The sequence below is a fragment of the Brassica oleracea genome, chromosome C2 (genome assembly GCF_000695525.1).
Source record: "Brassica oleracea var. oleracea cultivar TO1000 chromosome C2, BOL, whole genome shotgun sequence".
NCBI classification, from domain to species: domain Eukaryota; kingdom Viridiplantae; phylum Streptophyta; class Magnoliopsida; order Brassicales; family Brassicaceae; genus Brassica; species Brassica oleracea.
In genome coordinates, this window is record NC_027749.1 from 31978810 (window position 1) to 31990051 (window position 11242).

The 11242-nt window shown below is 33.0% G+C and overlaps 1 pseudogene; it reads right to left on the minus strand.

The window, feature by feature from the left end:
- Positions 1-16: 16 nt before the first annotated feature.
- On the minus strand, positions 17-3068 carry LOC106325521 (annotated as a pseudogene).
- Between the last annotated feature and the right edge of the window lie 8174 nt (positions 3069-11242).

Here is an 11242-nt window from a genome sequence, read left to right on the forward strand (position 1 = left end):
TCCAAGATAACATATTTCTAATACATTATGAAATCTAATCTTCAACAAAATGTCAAAATCTTAACTTCTCTCTCCCCCCCATATAAAAAATTATTTATCACGAAGCTAAGTTGCTGATAAATTCATCCACCAATAAAGTGAAGAGTCCATTAGCCAAATCTTCAACCACACACTCGCTCTCGTCCTCATTAATGCAACCCCATTTCATTTCCTTCACATAAACTTGTCTCATCTCTCTAACTTCCCAGCTCATAAACATCTCATCTTGTCTATCCATCACCCAATCTTCTACTTTTTTCACCATTAACACCTCTTCTTTTGGCCCAATATTATCTTCTTGAAAATAATCTAATAATAGATTATCCGCTACGTTAGAAGCCAGTAGTATGTTGTTTGTTTCACCGATTGTTAACTTCACCAGAGCAAACAAGCGGTTTGCTCGGCTTTCTGATTCGTCCTCTTCTGTTTCTTGTGTGTGATATGAGTACTCATCTTCTTCACTCTCTACTTGCTTCTCTATGAATTTCTCCAGGTTTAGTGGCTCAAGACGTACAAAACCATTAAACCTCCGGCTTTTTCTTGCAGTTTTCTCGTATGTATCTGCGAATGTTAAGCTTATTAAATTAGTTCTAACAACATATTTTCATGTAGTTTATAACAATTTCTTACATATTTGATGAATAGATTATTGATAAAATTACCTTTTTGGTGGGAAATATGATCAGTGATTGCATCCTCTTCATCATCGTCATCATCATCGTCTTGAAAAGGACACTCCAGGATCGATACTGGACTAAGTTGTTCCTTTTCTTCATTCACACTTTCCTAAAAAATTGCAATTAAAATCAAATTGGTTTCAAATGTGATCACACAACATTATAAAAGAAAAAAAAACATTACAAAAAAATATCAAAAATAGAAATAGTCACAACAGAAACAAAATCATATGGCAATAATAAGTTGACGATAGTCAACCATTGCCATGACCACATCATGTCTCTCTACCTATCTGTCTCTGCCCCCATACATTAAGTATGGTCGGATCCTGCCTTTTGTCTTGATTGAGATTATAAGTTTTTATTTTTTTTTATTTTTTTACTTGATTGAGATTATAAGTTTTATACTTGAAAATATCTTTTTTGTGTTATCAAATCCAAGAATTAATCATCGAAGATTTCTAAATAAATCTCATGAACGTGGGTGCTAAATTAAGAATCATTCTTAGATATTATAAGCATTACAACTTAAATGTGTTGATTTATGCATAATAACCAAACTAATACTAGTTTATTTATTTTTTTTGAGAAAATGACTAGGATAGCACTAAAAAAGTTTTTATCACAAATATAGCATATAAGAATAAAAATGATCAAAATAGCACTTAATATTTTATCAAAAGAGATAAATATACACTTATACCTTAATGGTAAATTAATTTAGACATTAGGTTTTAGAGTTAAGGGGTGGAGTTTAAGGTTTAGGGTTTAGGGTTTAGGGTTTAGGGTTTAGGGTTTTAGGGTTTAGGGATGGGGTTTAGGGTTTAGGATTTAGTGTTTAGTGTTTAGAGTTAAGGGGTGGGGTTTAGGATTTAGGGTTTAGGGTTTAGGGTGTTTAGGATTTAGGGTTTAGAGTTTAGGTTTTAGGGTTTAGAGTTGGAGAGTGGGGTTTTGGGATAAGATTTCAAATTTTGAAAAATAAAAAAAAATTAAAAGATAAAATGCTATTTTGGTCATTTTAGTTTTTGAGGGCTATTTTTGTGACATAAACTTAGAAATGTGATATTTTGGAAATTTGACTTTATTTTTTTTTTAATTTCTTATGAAGTTGTGTACGAATATTTTTGACCTTGAGAGTAATTAATTGCGTACGTGTAGTACCTTGAAAAAAAAATCCGCCTTAGAAGCTACGTATGAAGAATCTCAGCCCTCGATTTCATCACTAAACTAAATCCTACACCACACGTGAGGTACACGCATTCCCCGACAAGTTTCAATATATGACCTTTTTTTTTTATAACATATGACCTTTTTTTTTTTTCTTTAATTATCAGTTAAAAAAAAATCAAATGCATTCACTCTGTACAGTTGTACACTGAAGTCCCGAAAGAAAACGATCTTTTAACGAACTAACCTCTCTGTTACACATGCTGTTGCCGTTGACAGATGATCCGTCACAGTCACGTGCGTTTAAACTCTCTTCGCTCTCAACCACGGCGTCGTTTCTGGTCGACACTTCTTCAGCTTCACCGCTCGTCGTCGTTGATGAGACCGATGAAGAAGAAGACTGCACAGCCTCCGACGACGACGAGTTCGTGAAAACACACTACCGGAACTCGACGAGTCACAACCGGAGATAAGTTTCTCGGTGGTGATGACCGCCGCAGCTTGGGAGGCCGAGAATGTTGCTGCCTCGTTTCCGTGATCTAAATTCTCTTCGTCAGGGAAAAACGCGGTGGATATCCACCATTGAATCGCTCCGTCTCCGAGTTCGACCGTTACTTCACGGCGAGATTGACTTACCGGTTTTCTCCAGAAGCGTTTGCTCAAGAGCCGTTTAGAGAAACTTCTAGAGAAAACGCCTTGTTGTTTCTGATCTCCTTTCCGTGACGTAACGGTTGCATGGAATGGTATAAGTTTCACGGCGTTGAGAAACGCCGTCGAAGCTTTATGAACGGCGTGATTTATAGCCGTTCCGCAACTCGTACGGCTTCTTCCAGTGAGACGTGGCTTGTGATGATGATGATGGCTCAATCCTGACCGTTTGATCTCAGCGTCGAGGAGACGTCGAACGGTGGATGATGATGAAGGAGGTTGACGACGAGGGAACGATTTGAAGCCGTTGGATGAACAAGAGCTGAGGTCATCGAGTAAGTAATCTCTTAACATCAACGGCTTTAAACGTCTCTTGCTTGTGGAAAGACGTTGATCATAGGAACAGGTAATCGACGCCATTCGATTTTGAGCTTCTTGTGTTTGTTTTCAGTGGTGAGATTGAGAAAACAGTCAAAAGATATATAGTGAAGACTGTGAAGTCTGAAGAAGCTTCTATGTGAGGTGTGTGATCATGAAACCGAGGCTTTTAATTGTTTTTATAATTAATATTTGAATTTGAAGTTACGTTTATTTAATTATTAATTGGCTAGATTTGAAATCAGAATCTACTAATTAAGTAAGATTTAGAAGTGAGAGAGAGACCAGAAGTTGACCTTGTAATAAAACAGGAGACGAGATTCATGCGGCTAAAATACAGTTTTTGCCTCTCACGTGTGTGTGTGCACGTCAGTATTTCGAACCTCTACGTCCTTTCCTCAACACACTTTTCTATTAGATTTACGACAATTTATGTTTTTAATATATACCTATTAGTGTATTTTCCAGATCCATATTAGCAGGTACCAACTGTTACATCGAAACTATAATAAATTTCTGATTTGTTTATAATCGATTTTGTCTCTAGTAGTAGGTAGCCCTGGGACGGATCCGGATATCCGGGAAATTTAGGGTATCCGGATTCGGATCCGGATCCGTCGGATCCGTGGATTTAATATTCGGATCCGGATTTGTGGTTTCCGGATATCCGGGTTTCGGATATCCGTTTCGATATTCTATTATCCGCGGATATCCGGATCCGGATCCGGATCCGTCAAAATAATTAAAAATAATTTTTTAACAAAAAATATTAACTTTTTAACAAAAAATATCAATTTTTTTAACAAAAAATACTAATTTTTTTTAAATATAATACATAAATTAAATATTTATATATGTTTATAATATTGTAAAACTAAAATATAATATTATAAGATTAATTCATGTATAAATATTAATATATCAAATATAAATATTAATAAAATTTAAAAATTCAATGTATTTTAAAAATACGGATCCGGATCCGGATATCCGGACCTAAAAATTACGATATCCGGATCCGGATTCGGTTTGCACGGATCCAAGATTTTACTATCCGGATTCGGATCCGTGCACCCCGAATATCCTATTTTCGGAGCGGATCCGGAGCGGATCTCGGATCGAATCCGGATCTCGGATAATAAGTCTCAGGCCTAGTAGTAGGTAGACATTGTGACTGATAATGTCGTTGCTGTGTTACACTAAGAATTGTAAAAGGATTAGAGCAGTAAACCAAGTTGCTTGAAAAAACAACAACTTATAAGAAAAAGAAAAATTCTTTTAAATAGATACTTTAAAGTTTTTGTTATAAAAATAACTGTTATTTTTAAGTTTTTGTTACAAAAATAGCTTAAGAAGAAAATGACCAAAATAGTCTTTTTATTTTATTTTGAAACTCTATCTTAAAAATCCAACCCTTTAATTCTAAACCCAAAATTTAGATTAGTTAACTTTAGGATAAAAATGTATTTTTATTTTTTAATAAAATTTATTTTGGTCATTGAATGCTATTTTTATGAAGATAAACTTAAAAAAACTATCTTAGAAAATTTTTCTAAGAAAATGTGAGTAAAACAAGAGAAAAATTAGTCCAGACTTATTGTGATCAAATGTTGGTAGATTTGCTTTTATAATAAATAGTTCAGTATATTTCACACATATATATATACATATATATATATATATATATATATATATATATATATATATATATATATATATATATATATATATTTTTTGATAGAGGATTTTATTTCACATATATTTTTTGCTTTTATATATAATATATTGGATAATATTGTGTAAATATTGAGTATGAAAAGATATTCTCAAAGTTGGTAGAATTGTTAAGTTTCTTTAATTTCAGTTTAATATAATTTAAAGTAGCAATTAATCTCTATAATATTATTTGAGAATTCAGTTTCTTATGTGTCCCGCTTATGTTAACTCTCATGATGGTTGATTACACCGATACCCTTAATGAATAAAAAATATTACATTTAAATATTGTTATTGATTTTTTTATATATTTTCCTTTTTACAATTTTACAAATAACATATATAATAAAAAACATTTATAAAGTCTTAAAACAAATTTAAAAACGAAAATATATGTATATATAATATGATCTCATTAAAAAGGAAAGTTCCAAAATAGAAATATTTCATTTAAAAAATATTTTTCAATAACAAAAAAATATACTTTTAAAGTAATAAAATATTTCTTTATGTCTATATTTTCTTAGATGAATATATATATTTGCATATAATGTGATTTCATTAAAAAAAACATTCACACACATAATCTTGATATTAGAAAAAGAAATATTATTTCTTTTGAAACATAATTTTAAACAATGCAAAAAATATATTTTTTCAAAGTAATAGAAATAATTTTTATATATTTATTTATTTTCTTAGAATATTACATAAAATAATTAAGTAACATAAACTGATATATATTTAATTGACAAAAATAGTTTATAATTAGTATTATTGAAATGTTTTATTTATCTTTCACATATTTAGTTGACTATAATATCTTTCAATTACAGTAAAAATAATCTATAAATTATATTTTACTTATATAATATGATTTTTAAAATACAATCACACAATTTGTTTAAAGTACTTATTTTCAGAAGATGTTTTTTATAGTAGGGTGGATACAAACAGAGTACTTGATATTTTTGGTATAATTGGTACTCAGCTTAATTAATTTGTACGAGTAGCAAAATTTTGGACTTGTACTTAGTTTGTTAAAAACGAGTACATACGATTTCAAGTACTTGCTAAATATGATGGATTTGAAAATTACTTATCTTACTTTATTATTTACTACTTGAAAATTACCTGCAAGTTACTTGATAATTATTGGTAAGTTATTTGATAATTCATTATAGAAAGAGAATATAAGAAATAGAAAACTCCAAGATGATAGAAGTTGTGAGAGCCCGTTTTGCATTTGACCAACTCTTTAACTTTTAAATAAACATCACACAAAGTCTTCCCTATAAAGATATGTTAATTTTGTGTTTGATTAAAATGTTCATTTGTATATATTTATAATCATTTTATAGAATTTTTTTTGTTCTCACATGTGTGTTAGTTATTTTTTTTTATTCTTAGTGAGTTTGGCATGTTTATGTATTATAATCATGGTGGATTCAATTTTTGCTTGATTAGAGAATGTTATTTTAAATTTGATAGTTAACAAAAAGTTTATAATATCATACAAATGAAACAAAATTAAATGAATACTATATTTAAGGATCATGCATCAAATATACAAACAAACATTTTATGATGATAATTTATTACAAAACTCTTTATAAAATTCTTCTAGAGTTTGTTTGGTTATGCATAATCTTGAAGACTCAATTATACTAATGTAATCTTCTAATGATGTCTGCTAATAAGATTTACAAGAGAAGATAAAAATAATATTAATAAACATTTAAAATTATACAAACACATGAGATAAAAAAAGTTTAAAATCACATTTAATAGAATTTAGACTTCAAAGAGAATTAGTTTGAAATTTTATTGAAAGTTATAGTTTAGTAGTTTTCAGATGAAGTGTGTTAGACCATAGTTTATAAGTTAGACTTGTGATGAATTGTGTTGTATCGAGTAATTTTAGATCTGAAAATCTGAATTCGTCGAAAATGTAGAAATAGTTTTAAAATTGAAAAAAACTTCTAAAACAGAATTTTAAGCTACAATAATAGCAAAACTATAATATTAAATTTGAATCTATAAATTTATTTTTATCTAAACAAAAAATACAATTTTCCTCCAAAACATTGTTGAAATCGTAAATATACTAAAAAGATAAACATTTCACAGATAAACATCGATCGACGCACATCCTGTGCCGTCGATCGACAGCGAAGCGCGCAAGACCCGGGTAGGTTTTCAGCAGACTTAAGTCCCAAGTCACAACACATTTACAGAAATACTCTGGCCAATTTTAACATAATATTTATGTGCTCTGCCATTTTCCTATGCAACATACGCTCTCATATTTTCTACTTTTCACAGCAAACAATAATTAGGGTTTTTAGTATATTTGGAGAGAGACTCCTTCAGAGATTTGTATTGGAACTACAGTATATCTAACTCTATTCTATTTAATCATTTTATTCAGTCTATATTTATGAATTCCTTTTTATGTCTGAGTAATTCATCTGTTATATTTAGGTTTCAAATAGGTTATGAGAGATTAGCCCAAAATATAGAATTGCTAAGGTGATAAATGCATGTGTTCTAGAGTAGCTAACTATAACCTTGAACTTAGGATTGTGGATAACTACGACGGTATGTTCTGCACCAGAACTAATTCCTTTGAGCTAGTATTGCTAGAAACAAGCGAAAGTTGATTTAGACAATACTAGTGAACCTATCGATTAACTCGCCAAAGCCTGTCTAAGAGAACATCGATCGACGTTTTTACCATAACATCGATCGACGTTTGATCCTTATCAACAAGAGACAACTGAGATATTGGACTTAGTCAAAACATAAGAATCACATGCGAAAGTTGGATATCTTTACACTAGAAGTCGAGTTCTAGGATTGACAACCTAAGTATTTTATACCTCTATAATCCTAATTACTTGAATAGAAACCCTAGATCTAGCGCTTTCATTTAACTGTTTGCAAACTTCAAAACCAATCAACTGAACAACTGTCTTGTTTGCTTTGCTTGCTATTTACTGTTTTCATAATTTACCTAGCTTAATCACTGCTGATTAGAATCTATTGTATGCCCTAGCTCCTTGTGGATTTGATCCCTAAGTACTACAATTGAACCTTTTATTTGAGAGAGTAAATCACTCCTTAGGGTAATTTGAGTGATATCAAATTTGGGGCCGTTGCCGGGGAGCTTTGATCACCATTAGATCTTATCTTGTTAGATTTAGTCTAGGTTTTTCTGCTGTTCAAGAAAACTTATAAAATTTTTTCTTAATTTCTTTCAGGTGCATGCCTAGTAGTACCAGAAACAACAAGGAAAAATCACTGTTATTCTCAGACCTTGCACTCTTGGAACGCACGATCCACAAAGAAAAGAGAACTGCATCGATCGACAACAACATCAGTTCGTCCAACGACACTTCTCAGCAAACGTCGACCGATCCTACAAATCCGTCTACCGACACTTCGCGCTGGCTTAAGATGTTACCACCAAGATCTCTTACATCATGGACTAAAATCAAGAATGCGTTCCTGCGCAATTTCTTTGATGAGTCACGAGCATAGGAATTAAAGAGCAATATTGCTACATTCACACATGAACCTACATAATCATTCAGAAGCTCCTGGATCAAATTCAAGTCCTATCAGAGAGACTCTCCACACAATGGATTCAACGAAGTGCAGCTGCTCATCACTTTCGTTAGAGGCATCGCATTGGCATATCAGATGGATCTGGACACTTCTAGTGAAGGAAACTTCAACACTAGGAATCTAGAAGAGGTTGTTAGACTGATTGAGAACTTGGCATCCAACAATAGCACCAAGAACACTGATTTTGAGAGGAGAAAAACAGCCACCCTAGGAAAGGAGGAGTTGGATGATGTTAAGGCTAAGTGGGATGATGTTAAGGCTAAGTTGGACAGTGTTCACAAGCTTCTCAAGAAGCAGGTTAGCTTTGCAAAAGATGAATAAGCTGTAGATGTCAACAGTGACAGAGATTTAGAGGAGGATATGAACTTCATCAGTGGTACTGATTTTCAGAATTAGAAGCCTGGAAATCATAGTGGATACAAGATCTCTTATGGCAATGGACAGAGGAGTAACTTTAACCAGAGTTCACAGTACCAGAACCATATCGAAGAATGAACTTTCCATAAATAAATCCCTAAACACATAATCTTCATCCTAACAAAACAACTATGACCAAAATACAAATTATTAAGTTGCCATGAATCACGCCCTCACCTTAGCTGAATCACAAGGATTCGAAGACTCTGAACTACCTAGCGTTTTCAAGCGATGAACTCCTTAGCTCCTCCTTTCTGAATCCCTCTTCTCGGACTTCTCTCTTTACCAACTCGTTTGTGCTCTCTAACTTCTCTCTAATCTTGCTTTTTGAATTGTGTGAAAAAATGAGAGCTCTAGGGGTCCTTATATATGATTTCCCAAGCTTTCTCACCAAACCGGACACTTAATGTCAGTTTCCTTATTTGGCTTGGTCAAAGATCACCATCACTGGCTTGACTTGATATCTTTGATTCTTTCCTTAGCTGACTCCCGCAGATCCGACCTTCCTTTTTTTTTTATCCCGCAATTATGGTAGTCAAACTTTCCTTACTTGGAACCCGCATTATCCAACAGCCAAACATTGTTTAATTGGTCTTGCGGTCTTGATCTCTCCGTATGTATGCTATGATCGTTCCATGATCGGTTTACCATCGCTAAACACATTCTAAATATTTTCCATGAGCTTATTGATGATCCGACATTTAGTTAAAAATACATTTATTCTTCCAATCTTCATGAATACAAGTGTCTCCACACTTAGAAAATATGCTACTTGTAGAATAAAACCTCTCCCGTTCTATTTTCTTCAAAATTAAAAATAATCCTGGAGCGGGTCGTTACAATAACCCCCATTGTAATCTTCGTATCTAGATTCTACTTCTGAGCATTCTACACTAAATAACCTTTTCTTCTTATCTCTCGCACCGTCATTCCTGCTAATTGCGCTATTCTTTTTCTCAGTAATCTCCACACATAGACGTATCTGTTCGATTTTCCTTAGGCTTAAAAACACCATTCAGTTGTCGAGTAGTGGAGACATAAAATGGTGGGGTATCGTGTGCCATTGTTTTCAAAGCTTTATTCGAGAACATGTAGCTCAGCTGAATCTGATGGGTTGAATCCTTCAATCCGTAATCATCGAGTACCAACTCCGCAAGCTCCTCCTGTGTTGTTTCCTCATCTATATGCATAACTTAACACCCTCTACCGTCGGCATTGAATACGTATCTGTTTTTCTTGATCCAATTACCGGAAACAATAATAACCGGATCCATATGATCTCGGATAAATATATATGAGACAAATGAACAAGGGTTGAAGAAGATAGTTGAAGAAGAAGAAAACAAGACATGGCGTCTTTAACATAAACCCTAATTTGACTGTCGTAACATTAATAATGACTTGGAAAATAAATGCTGATGACATGGAAAATAGGAGCTGATGACATGGAAAATCGGCAAGGCAGCCACAAAACGAACTTATAACCCAGCCTTAATAAATCAGCCATAACTACAAATGTATGTCAATCGTAACGTGAATACTATATCAGTAATTAATATTTCGTTAATAAATCAGCGGAGACAAGGCTGGAAAACATTAAGCCAGCCGTATCGTCAAATTACTCAGCCGTCAAATGAATGTTATTCTAGTAATTAATCTTTCACTAATATGTCACCGTAAGTAAGCTGAGTTTACAGTTAAATAAGTCAGCCGTACATTAAATAACTCAGCCATCCAATGATCACTAAATCAGTCGGAGAAACACAACTCATCCATGTCTTATCTAAAACTCAGCCAAGTTTTTGAGAAATCAGCCAGCCGATGTATAATTCAGCTGTAACAAATGTTCGTAAGTCAGCCGTTATCTCATAAATCAGTCTCATTTCTGTAAATCAACCATCACGTGCAGCTGATTTATGCATGGAAGTAACAAATGTTCGTAAGTCAGCCGTTATCTCATAAGTCAGCCGAGTTTTATAAATCAGGTGCAATGTAACTGTAACTCAGTCGTCAATACCGCCGTTGTGTTTCATTAATACACGTTAACAATTTCGTACGTGGCGCCAGACTTTTCCGACGTGGCTTTAAAAAGTAATAGCATTCTTGTAATTACGTTTTTTTGTCATAACATAATAAAATGGCACACTGGATATTTAGAAATTGGTAGTAATAAAAAAAGTTTTACATGGTTTTGGTCATTTCACCTAATTTGTAGGATGATTAAGTTAACTTCCCAATAATTAAAGATAATATTATCACTACAAGAAAACAGCGGTATTCTGACGGACATTCCGACGGAAAATGAAATCCTCGGAATATCCCGAGGAATTTCCGAGGATATTCCGAGGAAACACAAAATTTGGTTTCCTCGGAATATACCGACGAAATTCCGAGGAAATATCAATCCGTCGGAATATTCTTATGGAATACCAAGGAAAAATGTATTCCTCGGAAAAAATCGATGAATTCCGAGGATATATTATAGCCGTTAGAGAGCCGTTGGGAGATTTTAAAAATTCTGAGGAAATTCCGACGAACTAGCCGTTGGCGTCGGAATTCCGTCGGAATTT